This window comes from Vombatus ursinus, unplaced genomic scaffold (assembly GCF_900497805.2).
Source record: "Vombatus ursinus unplaced genomic scaffold, bare-nosed wombat genome assembly UNPS02009835.1, whole genome shotgun sequence".
Taxonomy (NCBI): domain Eukaryota; kingdom Metazoa; phylum Chordata; class Mammalia; order Diprotodontia; family Vombatidae; genus Vombatus; species Vombatus ursinus.
Window position 1 is genome coordinate 2,836,565 of NW_020949613.1, and position 14,993 is coordinate 2,851,557.

At 36.8% G+C, this 14,993-nt stretch overlaps 1 pseudogene; it reads left to right on the top strand.

Moving 5' to 3' along the window:
• The window catches only part of LOC114036392, a 41,910-nt pseudogene that overhangs the window by 22,988 nt on the left and 3,929 nt on the right, over positions 1 to 14,993 (top strand).

Here is a 14,993-nt window from a genome sequence, read left to right on the forward strand (position 1 = left end):
AATTTCCTAGCAAGCTCTCAGTCAATGAACTTACTTACATAAAAGTTGCTAAAAGAAAATGCTTCTAGTGGAAAAATGATGAACTCTTCAAAGATATCAGTCAAAACAGTGACCTTTCCTTAGGTCTCATCCTCCATGACTTCTCTGTAGCAATTGATACTGTTATTGTTCAGCTGTTTCAGTCATGTCCTACTCTTTGTGACTTCATTTGGGTTTTCTCAATTTCCTCCTCTGAAGGTGCTGCTCATGTTTTCAAAGTTCAAAAACAAACCTTTCAATGAAGGCTTCTCTGATTCTTCAGATGAAAATGATTTCTTTTTCATCTGATCTCATATACACCCCTTATGCATTTATCACACTCTCAGATGTATTATATTTTTTCTTTTTTTTTAAGTTATGCATGTCTAGTCATGCAAAATACTTCCATAGTAGTCATGTTGTGAAAAACTAAGTATATTTCTCTTCTTCCTCTCCTGCCCCATTTATTCTATTCTCTCTTTTGACCCTATCCCTCCTCAGAAGTATTTGCTTCTGATTACCACCTCCCCCAATCAGCCCTCCCCTTTATCATTCCCCTACTCATTTGCCCCCTTCCCCCCTCCACATTTTCCTGTAGGCTAAGATAGATTTCCATACCCAATTGAATGTGTATGTTATTCCCTCCTTAAGCCAAATCCTAGGAGAATAAGATTCACTCATTCCCTCTCACCTTCCCCTGTTTCCTCCACTGTAAAAGCCTTTTCTTGTCTGTTTTATATGAGATAATTTACCCCATTCTACCTCTCCCTTTCTCCTTCTCCCAGTATAATCCTCTCTCGCCCCTTAATTTTATTCTCCAGATATTACCCCTTCATTGTCAACTCACCCTGTGCCCTCTATCTATCTATCTATCTATCTATCTATCTATGTATCTATCTATCTATCTATCTATCTATCTATCTATCTACATACATACATATAATTTTTCCCTCCAACTACCCTAATACTGACAAAGGTCTCATCAGGTACAAATATGATCTTTCCATTCAAGAATGTAAACAATTCAACTTTAATGTCTCTTATGATTTCTCTTTCCTGTTTATCTCTTCATGTTTCACTTGAGTCTTGTATTTGAAAGTTAAATTTTCTATTCAGCTCTGGTCTTTTCATCAAGAATGCTTGAAAGTCCTCTATTTCACTGAATAACCATTTCTCCCCTGAAGGATTATATTCAGTTTTGCTGGGTAGGTGGTTCTGGGTTGTAATCCTATATCCTTTGCCCTCTGGAATAAGATATTTTATGCCCTCCAGTCCCTTAATCTAGAAGCTACTAAATCCTGTGTTATCCTGATTGTGTTTCCACAATACTTGAATTATTTCTTTCTGGCTGCTTATAATATTTTCTCCTTGACCTGGGACTTCTGGAATTTGGCTACAATATTCCTAGGAGTTTTCTTTTGGGGATCTCTTTCAGGATGTGATCGGTGGATTCTTTCAATTTCTATTTTGCCCTCTGGTTCTAAAATATCAGGGCAGTTTTGTTGATAATTTCTTGAAAGATGATATCTAGGCTCTTTTTTTTTTGACCAAGGCTTTCAGATAGTCCAATAATTTTTAAATTGTCTCTCTTGGATCTATTTTCCAAGTCAGTTGTTTTTCCAATGAGATATTTTACATTGTTTTCTACTTTTTTCATTCTTTTGGATTTGTTTTTACAGTGTCTTGATTTCTCATAAAGTCACTAGCTTCCAATTACTCCATTCTAATTTTTAAGGAAGTATTTTCTTCAGTAAGCCTTTGGACTTCCTTTTCCATTTGGACAATTTTGCTTTTGAGGGCATTCTTCTCCTCATTGGCTTTTTGGACCTCTTTTGCCATTTGGGTTAGGCTATTTTCGAGGTGTTATTTTCTTCCGTATTTTTTGGATCTCCTTTAGCAAGCTGTTGACTTGCTTTTCATGATTTTCTTGTATCACTCTCATTTGTCTTCCAAGTTTTTCCCTCTACTTCTCTTACTTGCTTCTCAAAATCTTTTTTGAGCTCTTCCATGGCCTGGGAACAATTCATATTTTTCTTGGAGGCTTTGGATGTAGGAGCTTGGACTTCATTGTCCTCTTCTGGTTACATGTTTTGATCTTCTTTGTTACCAAAGAAAGATTCTATGGTCTGACTTTTTTGAGCTTTTGTTTCTTCATGATCCCACCCAATTACTTGAGTTATAAACTCTTTGTTAAGGTAGGGGTCTGCTTCCAGTGTGGATAATGTACTGTCCCAAGCTTTGGGGGTTTTGTGCAGCTGTTTTCATAGATAATTGTAGGGACCTGTAAATTTTCAGTTCCTCCAAGGTGGTATGATAATGGGTGAGGTGTTTACACCTTTCTTGGCTTGTGCTCTGATCTATGAGTGACCACAAGCACTCTTTTGTGCCTTGGAACTGTGAGGAGGATTTCCTCTTCACCACCACTAGAAGCTCTGTCATGCCAACACTCCTCCTTTCCCCAGGACTGCCACCCATAACTGTGACCCAGATCCAAGCATGAGCAAAGCAAAAAAAATCCTGCACCAGCAGAGACATTCCTGCAATCCCCATCTGATCAATCACTTGATTCCCCCTCAGTCTGTGGGCCTGAAACTCTGGAAGCACCCTCTGCCTCGGGGCCACACGTGGGGACTGGGACTGGGACCGACCTTCTCTCTCACTACAGTCACAGACTTTTCCCACTGACCGTCTAAGTTGTCTTTGCAGTATATGGGTTGAGAAGTCTGGAAACTGCCACAGTTGCATGTGATTCAGTCCTCTGAGGCCTGCTCCAGGTACACTGAGACCTGTTTTGCTTGTGTGCCCATGCCACACCATGCTCGTCTCCCCACCCAGCATGATATACCTTTTCAATCAACCATCCAGGTTGTCTTTGGCTAGAAATTTGTTTCACTCTGTCTTTTTGTGGGTTCTGCTGCTTTAGAATTTGTTTAGAGGCATTTTTTACAGGTATTTGGAGGGGTCTGGGGGACAGCTCAAGCAAGTCACTGCTTTTGCTGCACCATCTCCCCTCTGCCCCATAATATATTTTTCTGAGTCAGTTTATTCTTCTCCAATGAATGATGGCATGGTTTGGACATACTAAGTATGAGCTTATGGGTGATCAAATAAGAAAATCCTCAACCATGGGATATTTGGGGCTGGAATTAAGGACATGTAAAGTTCATGGATTTGAGTAAAAAATCCAATCATGTATTGATGTTAGCTGAAACCATGAGAACAGCTAAGAATATAGGAAAAGAATGTAAGATTGAGTAATTGCCTTTGAAGAATACCTAAGTTGGAGTGGAGAATAATGAAGAGCTAACAAAAAAGAAATAGAAGAAAGAACATAGATCCAGGGAGGAGAGTAGGATAATATAGTTTTATGGAAACTAATCACAGAGATTTTCAAAAAATGGGTTTCACAAACAATGTCCTTTATAAAGGACACTGCACTGCATTAAAAAAAAACTGTTGTTTTTGTTACATGTGATAGGTTATCTTTGCTTAGCATATGTTAGTTTTTACTGTAAAACAGTCTGTCTCCTTTGAAAAAAGTTGAGTAAATGAGTCATTTTGAATCAAACTTAGCAACTGATTTAGAATCACAGTGACATTTTATGCCTCCCTTATAAAACAGAGAAGTGAAATGGATAAGGGAATTACCTCGAAAATTCAATTCAAATTAATAAAATGTTTATTAAGGACTGACTATATTCATAGAGCAATGTGAGGAACATAGCAGGCAAGGAAGAAAAACAAGTTAGCTCTCTGGAGACCTAGGAATCTATGATTGGGAGCTGAAGAAGCATAATTAAAACATAAAAAATAGAACAATTGAACAAATCTATCACTTAATTCATAGAAGTAACTAAAGATGGAAAAAACAATTCAGTCTAGTATGATCTTGTTAAGGTCATTTAGCCTGAGTCAGTTCAGTATCATTACTTGAATCACCATAGACTAAATTTAACAAATAGCGTGCCTACAGATAAATCAATGTTTTTTGCATGAGACTAAACTGCAAAATTGGGGAAAATAGAAAAGGGAAGTGCTGAGAAAGAAGATAAATAAGAATGTGTGATCCACCTTAATTGTCAATAGCAAAATGGAGGGAACAGAAAAAAAAGGCACATATACATGTGCCCATTGTTGTCACAAAAAATATTAAAATTATTATATAAGTAATTCTCATACTACCATGAATGGAAAGAAAAAACAAAAAAATGGCATTAAATACTATATCAATAAAATGAACAATTCTGTCACTAAAGTGATCTTTTCTCATCACAGAACCCTGATAACTATGTGGAATCCATCTGTCAGCTAGTCCAGCCCACTTCTGTGCTTGATAAGGCTCAGCTTCTCCATTACAACAGGCCACAAAAGCCACGCAGGTTCAGAGGGAAGCCCTCAAATGATTTGGCTTCAGCTTCACACAGTGAAAAGTCAAACCTGACCTTATCCCTGCAGGACATCACTGTCAACACCCTACACTGACTCTGGGAAACAATATCAAGCCCCTAGACTGGAATTTTGAGGAATCCCAACCAAAGTAACAGAGCCAGAAGGATGCCTTGAGGAGGATTGGCTTACCATTGACCCTTCACCTCAATATAAACAGATTGAAACAGGGAAGTCCACGGTCACCTGCAGTGACAGAGGATGTGAAGCAAAAAGTCCATGAGGGTCCCTTGACAAAACTGTTCAGTGAGTGAGTGAGGTTTGGGAGAGAACTTAGCCCTCCAAGTTGAGCACTGATCTAGAATATTCCAGTATTCCCCACTAGGGTAGGATACTCTGATTTTTTTAACTTAAATTTTCCAATCATTAATGAACTGTGACCCCTCAAATAAAGTCTTCTGTAAATAGCAAAATATATGCTAAAATGCATCTCTTTTTCCCCCTTCAATAGAGAAATTGAAGACTTTGAGTATAGAACATTGAATGTACTCTCTGATACAGATGATTCATTAATTATATGAAGTTATCTGTTCTTTTTTTTATATTTTGTTATGGGAAATGACTTTCTGGGTGAGGATACAGGCAAAGGATTTATTTTGAGACAAAGGATATATAAAAACAGATGATGTTAATGAATGATAAAGATTGAGAAGCTATCACTTGTAGCTTTTGTCTCACTTTTGTACTTGTATTCACCGGGCTTAAACAGTAGTGATCAAATAGTAATAGCTTACTAATTGCTTTTTTTGTTCATTCAGGAAGGGGTTCATGGAGGAGTGGTACCTAAGCTGGATCTCAAAAAAAGAGAAGTGTTTTGACAATTCATTTAAAATTGGCAAGCATTTTATTAAGAGTCTACTCTGTGCTGGGGGCCATGGATGCAAAGATAAAAGAGATAAAAAGACAACTTGGTTTTGTCCTGAAGGAGCTTGTATATTTTGGTGGTGGGAAGCAACTGCATACATGTAAGTAAATTCTCTCTTTCTCTCTTTCTCTCTCTCTCTCTCTCTCTCTCTCTCTCTCTCTCTATATATATATATATATATATATATATATATATGGAATTACTTTGTAAAAATATGTGTAGTTAAAGATGTATGTATATACATTCAAAGTAATTTGATGAGGAAGATATTAGGAACTGGGTCAATAAGGCAAGCCTTTTTTATAGGTGTTATTTGATCTTGAGCCCTGGTGGAAGCTAAGAATTCCAAATGATATAAGCAAGGAGGGAGGGAGTGTATTCCAGACTTCTGGAATAGCCTATACAAAGGCAGAGAAAGATGGGAAATAATAATAGGCTAGTCTGCCTGGAAAACAGGACTCCTGTGTTCACAGGAAGAGGAGAAATGTGCCATAAACCTTGACTGTTGTCCTTCATTCTCGAAGAGAACCAACATGATATCACTATGCTTGAGTCATGTTACAGTGTGTCTGACTGTGGCTTATCAGACCAGCATAAGCTTGGAATGTTTTACCACTGGTCAGGCACAAATAGTCCATGTGAACATTTGGGGTGGATTCTCTAAATTTGTGCATCTGGCATTTCTTTTGAGCTACTTCAATTCTGCTTTGATCACAGAGTACAGTGCCTTCTCTGATGAGGGCACAGTATGCTGAGCGGTTCCATGCCAGTGTCTCCCTTGTCACACAATCAATTCAAAATTCTTAAGAGAGACCTTGAAAGTGTCCTTGTATTGCTTCTTCTGACCACCATGTGACCACTTGCCCTGTGTGAGTTCTCCATAAAATAATCTTTTTTGGCAAACATACATTTTGCATTCAAACAACATCACCAGCCCATAAGAGTTGCACTCTCTGCAGTAGAGGATGGTAAAATAATATGGGTGATGTCTTTTGATTCGTGCATAAATTGGATTTAAGTGAAGCAGAGTCCATGAAGTTGTCAACCTCATTCTCTCCTCCAGAGTCATCACTTTCCAGTGGCATGACAGAGTCAAGAATCCTAGTGATGGCTCAAGATGCAATCATCTTAGCATCTTCAATGTGTAACCATACTCTAAGGAAGCACTCCACAGTACCTGCTTCAGCTGCCTTCATGGCCATTGGAATAAATTGTTCCCATCTGTCCATTCTACTAGGGGAAGTCTTTACGTGCTTGGGTAAGACAACCCCAAACTGACTGAGGGATTTGAGACCCCTCGGTTACCATCAACCTGGTTTAGCCCGACTGCCGAAACGATTTACAAGAGTGTGGCCACTATAAATGCTACAGCTTCTTGGAGCCACAGGTGAGGTAGAAGAGGTGGACACCAAAGGTACAAAGCAGCCCTGAAAAGGGCTCACCAACCCTCACAACAGAGGTACTCGTCTTCCCTGAACATACCCTACATCTTGCCATAAACCTAGGAAAATAGGGACAGAGTCAGTTTGTGAAGGGTTTTAAATGCCAAGGAGATAAGTGCATTTTAGATGCGAAATGCATTTGAAATTAGTGGTGATTTTTTAACAAAAAAAAAAAAAAAACAAAACTGATTCTTTGTTGTTGTTGTTATTATGTTTACTATGTGCCAGGCATTGTTCTAAGTGCTTCACACGTATGATCTCATTTGATCCTCACAACCACCCCAGGCATGTAGTTGCTATTATTATCTTTATTTTACAAATGATGAAACAAGTGGGTCATCACTTGACCAGGATCACATTGCTATTAAGTGTCTGAGGCTGTATTCAATTATTAGATCTGTGCTTTAGGAATATCAGTTTGGTAGCTATGTGAAGGACAGATAAGAGAGAGGAAAAACTCAAGCCAGGAAGTCCAATTAGAAGGTTTTTGTACAAATGTATGTGAGAAGGGATGAGGGACTTGAACTAAGGTGATAGTGGTGTGAGTGCACAGAAGTAAATAAATGTGTGAGATGTTGTGGAGGTAGAAGTGACAAGACTCAGTAGCTAATTGGACATGTGAGATGCAGGAAAGTGAACAATTGTATAAGACTGAAATTATAAAGCTGAAGACTTAGAAGAATATTAATACCTTTGAGAGAAATAGGTGAAAAATGGGGGTTTAGAGAAAGCAACTTATGTGTATGGAGGTAAGGGGATCCAGAGGTGGGGGAGGACAGAGCAAGAAGGCACAAACCTGCACAGAGGGTGACTATTTTGAGAAACGAAGTCTCAACCTGGTGAATTCAGTAGGGATGGTTGAGATATATAAATCCTCATAACTAAAAGTGTCTGTTTTTTTATTAATTTATTTTGATTTATCAATAATCACTTCCATATGCTCTTGAGTTTAAAATTTTTCTCCCCCTTCCTCCCCACCACCTTCCCCAAGATGGTGTACAATCTGAGATAGGCTATACATTTACATTCATATTAAACATATTTTCACATTAGTGATGTAAGTAAAAATTAAAACCAGTAGGAGGAACCATCAGAAAGGGAAAACAAAACTCAACAGAAGAGAAAAAAATAGCAATTTGACTTTCATAGTTCTTTCTTTGGGTGTGGATAGCATTTTCCATCACAAGGCTACAGGAGATGTCTTAGATCCTTGTATTGCCAGGAAGGGTTAAATTTATCAATATTAGTCATCACACAACGCTGCTGTTGTTGTGTACAACGTTCTCTTGGTTCTGCTCACTTCACTCAGCATCAGATCATACAAGTTTTTCCAGGTTTTTCTGAAGTCAGCCTGTTCATCATTTCTTATAGCACAAAAGTATTCCATCACATTCATATACCACAACTTGTTTAGCCATTCCCCAATTGATGGGCATCCCCTCAATTTCCAATTCTTTGCCACCACAAAAAGAGCTGCTATGAATATTTTTGTACATGTGGGTCCTTTTCCCATTTGTGTGATCTCTTTGGGATATAGCCCTATAAGTGCTATTGCTGGGTCAAATGGTATGCACATTTTGATAGCCCTTTGGGCATAGTTCCAAATTGCTCTCCAAAATGGTTATATCATTTCACGACTCCCCCAATAATGCATTAGTGTTCCAATTTTCCCACATTTTCTCCAACATTTATCATTTTCCTGTTTTGTCATGTTGGCCATTCTGATAGGTCTGATGTGGTACCTCAGAGTTGTTTTGATTTGCATTTCTCTAATCAATAGTGATTTAGAGCATTTTTTCATATGACTATAGATGGCTTTAATTTCTTCATCTGAGAACTGTCTGTTGGTCAATCGTTTGACCATTTATCAATTGGGCAATGGTTTGTATTCTTATAAATTTGATTTAATTCTCTATATATTTTAGAAATGAGGCCCTTATCAGAGAGACTTGTGGTAAAAATTCTTTCTCAGTTTTTTACCTTCCTTCTAATTTTAGTTGCATTGACTTTGTAAGCTCCAGGTTTATAGAGGAAATATGTTGTAGCTATTTTAATAAATGTTTTTGCTTTGAGCTGATTATATTTGCTGGCTAATTGTTAAGAGAAAATTCACTGGTAAGAGTCATATGGTATTAGGTCTGACCCATAGTTACCATAGAATCTGGGAGTAGTAGCCATCTTCTGGTGACTCAACTGGTCTGTGTCAATGCAAGTATGCAGATAAATAGCCCACAAAGAATGTTATTAGCAAATATATATTTTAAACAAGACTAATGTTTTAAGACTGTAAGAATTTTATGGCAGCATTGATAACCATGCTCATTTTGCAAAAACAAAAACAAAAACTCATTGAAGTTCTTTATTGTATTTCCAATACATTGTGAGTTCTTAATTTTAAAAATAGTAACCCACAAAACTGTGAAAGACAATAAACTGCCAGAAATTTTGTGTATGTGTGTGAACTGAATTAAAAAATAGACAAGCTCATTGAATTACTACATTAAAATGCAACTTCTAAATTTCATGAAGAATATCATTGAGAGAAAATTAGGTAGAATTATGTGCTGCAGCCCCTTTTCCCAAACTGAAGTTCCATACTGAACACTGTGATGTCACTGAAATGGTTGCCAAGCACCCAGCATATCCCATTGAGGATGGATCTCCTGTTCATACAAACTAACAATAGTAGAACGTTTACCTTTGTAAATTGTTTATATCTCATAAAAGTGATGGGAAGGAATGCTTCCTTCCATTTTTTGATAATTACATTTTTTTAGCACAACCAGGATTTTGCAATTAAAAATATATTCTAAAACTATGGCATTACATGAAGTATTCTTAAAGAAAAACAATTTTTTAAAAAATATGGTCATGTAGGGAGAATTGTATAGAGAGGGATCCAGTTTTTACGCCATTCTTTTCTTGATAAATAGAGTTCTGCCCATATTCCCTTCTGAAGTTCTATTTCCAGCATTACACATATGACTGGACCACTTCATGTAACTGGAGTGGGGGCAATAAGAGGAAAAGTAGGGTAGAGAGAGAGGGACAGCTTACCAGAGTAAAAGTAATGATTATTGACAAATTATTTTCTTTGTTTGCCCCATGGAAGGCAGGTACGTGCTTTAATTTAACTTTTCAAAGATCAAGTATATTGGACTGATTGAAACCCTTAATGTCCACACGAGTTTGTCTGCTGGCAACCAGGATTGCTATTTGAAAGGAGAACCCAAGGAGTATATATGCTATGGGAAAGAGGCATAAAGAGAAAATACCATTCTTGGCTTTCTTCCCAAAAAGGATAGGGCATAAAAATAAAGTGGAGTATTATCTGTTAGTATGTAATATAACATGAAATCATTCAGTAATTATTTCAAAGAAAAAGAAAAGACTAAAATGTTTTTGGAAGAAAAATGATTGAGTTTACAAGACAAATGTGGTACAGTGAAGGACAAGACTGACAGACTGACATGATATAGGAAAAGAAGTATAGCCATTGATTTTTTTTCAGAAAGAGAGAGAAAGGAAGAAAATGAGATCTTGGAAATCTGAATGGTCAGCAGGGGACTTCCCTGCTGATCAAGTCTACCAGAGAGTTCTTCAAGGTCTCAGGGTGCTTACCCATGTGCTAAGATTTTACTCTTTCCTTGCCACCTCTTGAGTATAGGAGAGTCATGTCATTCCCCATCCCATACTGCCTGACTATTTAAAGATTATTTGAAGTCCAGAGCTTTTAAGCTGGCATGCATGTACATTCCCTTCACCAAGGATCTACCCTGCCCACTCTTCTATTTTCCTTTTATTGTCTTATTTGGTGATTCCATAATTTTAGATGACTGTAGATGATTTTAAAATCTATATATTAAGCCCTGTCCTCTCTCCTGAACTATGTCTACTCAATACCAAGTGCCTTTTGGATATCTCAAACTAAAGGTTCTGTAAACATCTCAAACTCAACAAGTCAAAGACTGAATTTATCTTTTTCCCCAAAGGGCAATGAAAGAGAGCTGGACCTGGAGTCAGGAAGACCCAAATTCAAATCTGGCCTCAGACACTTGCTAGCTGTGTGATCCTGGCAAACCATTTAACATCTGTTTGCCTTAGTTTTTTCAACTGTAAATTAAGGGTTATAATAGCCCTCATATAACCTCACATGGTTTTTATGAGGATCATGTGAGATAATATTTGTAAAGCATTTACCATAGTAGTTAGCATATATAACTGTATAAATACTAATTTTCTCTTTTCTATCCCTTTCTGAATTTCCCTATTACTACCAAAATCATCACTGTTCTCCCAGTCAACCAGGCTTATAATCTTTTTGTCACCCTTGACACCTCACGCTTAATCACCCCACATATCCAGTCCAAATCTTATACTTTCTACCTTCACATATTTTGAATATGTCACTGACTGTCCACTCTTACAACCTTAACTTTACTTCAGGCTTTCTTCACCTCTTGCCTGAACTATTATAGTTGCTTTTTAATGGTTTTCTCTCCCTTAAGTGTCTCCTCACTTAATTCCATCCTCCACACAGCTACCAAAGTGATTTTCATAAGCCAAAGGTCTGACCCTGTTACACCCATGTTCAATGAACTCAAGAGTCCCATGATTGCCTCCAGTATCAAAGATAAATTTATTTGGCACTTAAAAGCTATCTGTAGCTTAACTCCTCCTTTCCTTTACATACTTATTACTTCCTATCTTACACTATTCCTTTGCTCTGGCTATTTTCCATGCCTAGAAGTTTATCCCTTCCAACTTCCAACTCTCATAATCTGTGGATTCCTTGATGACTTCACTCAAGCATCACCATATGTAGGAGGTTTTTATTTATCCCCCCAAATGATTATGTCATCTACTCTAACATTACTTCTCCATTTTATACACACACACACACATACACACACTATATATATATGTGTGTGTGTATATATATGTATATACATGTATACATATATACATATATACATGTGTATATAAACATATAGGCATGGTTTTTATATACACATACATCTGCATATACATATATATATGTATATAAATAAATACATAAATATATGTATGTATGTATGTATACTATCTCCATTGTTAGAATGTATACTTCCTAAAGGCAAGACCTGTTTTTACCTTTTTATTTTTTTTTTTTTAACACAGGACTTGTCAGAGAATATCTCCAAATGGTAATGCATGGCCTGGACAAGAGTAGAGTTAGGAGAGAAATGTTAGCTGTCTTCAAGTATTTGAAGGGTTGTCATGTAGAAGATGAATCAGACTTTTTCTTCTTGGTCTAAGAGGGTAGAGCTAGAAACAATGGGAGAAAATTACAGAGAAGTCAATGTCAACTCAATGCCAGGAAAAAAGAAAAAAAATAGCTTCCTAATAATTAAATATGTGCACAACTGAAATTGGCTATTTTGGGAGGCAGTGGCCTTCTTATCCCCAACAGGAGGTGTTTAAATGTCTAGATGACCATTTGTTTGGAATGTTGTGGCAGGTGTTCTTGGTCTTATTTCATCTGGCCTCTATAACATCTGAGAAACTTTTCTAGCTTGAAAATGTTTTGATCATATAAAATGTTCATGAATTTGAGGCTCTGTGAGAGTGGAAAGTAGAGCAAAGATAAGGAAAGTAAAGCACCATCTAGGTGTTAGATCACCACAGTGAGAACTGGGAAATGAGAAAGCTTAATTAAGGCAAATGAAGACAAAAGGAAGCATGAAGAGGCATTTAGGGAAAAAAGTGTCAGTTTCACAATTTTGTAACGAGTTGTTTTAAGGAGGCTAGAGGGAACACATATACCCAAAGTGAGTAGTGTCTTCTCATTCTGCAGATCAAGCTTATTCATTTCTGGTGCTAATTTTCTTGTCTTTTTGTCCTTTGTATTTGATTCTTTCTTCAAAATTTGAAACTGAATATTTCATGTTGAATCAAAATAATGAAACAGTTCTCTCTGTAGATATATTTGCTGAATGAAATGAATATTTAATGTAAAATAACATTAAGAGCAATATTAAGCATAAAAATACCTCTTAAAATGGAATTCCATTCCCATTTTCTCATTTTTTAATTCTATAGACCCATAGCTATGTTTGTTTACTCCCACTTATAAACGAATTATACTGAGTCTCAAGAGATTTTATTTTCTCTAGGTAAAAGTTCCTCAGAGTCTCACTCTCCCATATTCTAGGCTGATTGTTGTCAAAGTATTTAAATAAATATTTGAGAATTCAAATTTTGAAATCCTAAGTAGAAAGAACTCATCCTTTTTCTACAATATGACATAAAAGGTAACTCAATGGATTAAATAACAGTCTCATCATGAACCAACACCAAATTCTTATCTTAGATTTTTTTTCTAAATGGTCTTTTTTAAGGGACAGATAACTCCTATTGATCTACCCTACAGATACATCATAAACATCACTTGATAAAAAAGAATGGAAAATATTTTACAAATCATATGCTTAAATTCATATAATTCCTTTCTTAGAGCCAAGCACTGACAGAGAATTTATGAGCATCTTCTTAATTTTCTCTGTGTCCTTGTGGGAGGGAAGGAGGTATGCATTCTCAGCTTTACATAGGATTCTGTAACATTCTGGCCAAAATCAGATGGTTATATATGTAGGCATTTAGGGTTAGGGTCATTTTGTACAATATTCTTCTTAACAATCCAGTAGACAATTCAATTAACTGGACTTATGGAACCCATTTTTTGAGATGTCTCTAAGATAATACCTATTGGCCTGTTCCTAGTTCTACCTGAGTTTGTGCTCAGGCACCTCCAGGGAAGGCACTCAGCAAAACTGAATTTACTTAGGATCAAAGGTCTGAAGCTGGAAGAGAATATAGAGAACATCTGGGCCAATCAGAAGAGGAAGCCAAGGCCCAGAGTGCTTAAGTAACTTGTACAGTGTCACAAAGCAAATGCCAGAGAGCTCAATCCTCTGACTCTAGCTTCAGTTTGTCTTTTCTTCAAAAACTTTAAAGCTTTTCAATAGCCTATCATTTTGTCCAGGGCAGCTAGGTGATATGGTATATAATGTGCTGGGTCTAGAGTCAAGAAGACTCATCTTCCTGAGTTCAAAGATGGCCTCAGACACTTATTTGGGCAAGTCACTTAACCCTGTTTGCCTCAGTTTTCTCATCTGTAAAATGAGCTTAAGAAGGAAATGGAAAGCCACTCCAGTATCTTTGCCAAGAAAACCCCATATGAGGTCACAAAGAGTCAGACAAGACTGAAAAACAACCACCACCACCAATTTTATTTATCCATATAAATATTATCTGTCCTGAATAAATCTGCATTTAAACCAGATTTTTTTGTACCTCCTAATGTCAACACTTTCTACTGTTATAAAATGCTCCATGATGATGTCCTTATAGGATAGGACAAGAAGGTTTTCCTATTTTCCTATGTAGCATACATTTGAACATTTGCCCACTGCAGACAATGTCTCTACCTTTGAGTAGAGTATATGTTCCATTATAGTTTTAGTGATTGTTTTTCATTCATCTCACCAATATTTAACACATCATCTTTTACTTAAAACAAAATAAAACAAAGACCCCCAAAAGAACAAAAAAAAAAAAACTTGAAACCATGAATTCATCTATCTTGGGAGTTCTCAGTAAGAAGCTACCTCTATTAATAAAGATTGGGACTTTTTCTATAACTTAGAGTATTATGAATTGCTTATGGACAATGATAGGTTAAGTGATTTGCCGAGGGTCACTATGCCAGTGTTCTTCAGAGGTTGCTCTTGACCCCAAATCTTCTTGACTCAAAGATCATCCCTTTATCCACTAGTCTATGCTGTCTCTCACCTTACATAAAATGCCTTTTTAATAACTATTGGATTGCATTGGGTTAAATTTGTTAATAAAACCAAGCAAAGAAAATTGTAGGCTAGAAAGGTTAGAGGGAAGTTTTACATGATAATGCACCAGGTAGAGAGAGATTTGAGGGAAAAAAATAATCTTGGAGTATGTCCTCAAATACTACCCTGTAGATTTCAGATGAGAAAGCTAAAACCAGGGAAGGTTAAGGTTAAGTGAACTGCTCAAGATTACATAGGTGGTAAGTGATAGAGGGGACCTTTGACTCCATATTTAAGGATATTTCCACTTCTGCTTCAGTGTGTTTGTACAGACTACTCCTCAACCCCAACTCTCTCTCTCTCTCTCTCTCTCTCTCTCTCTCTCTCTCTCTCTCT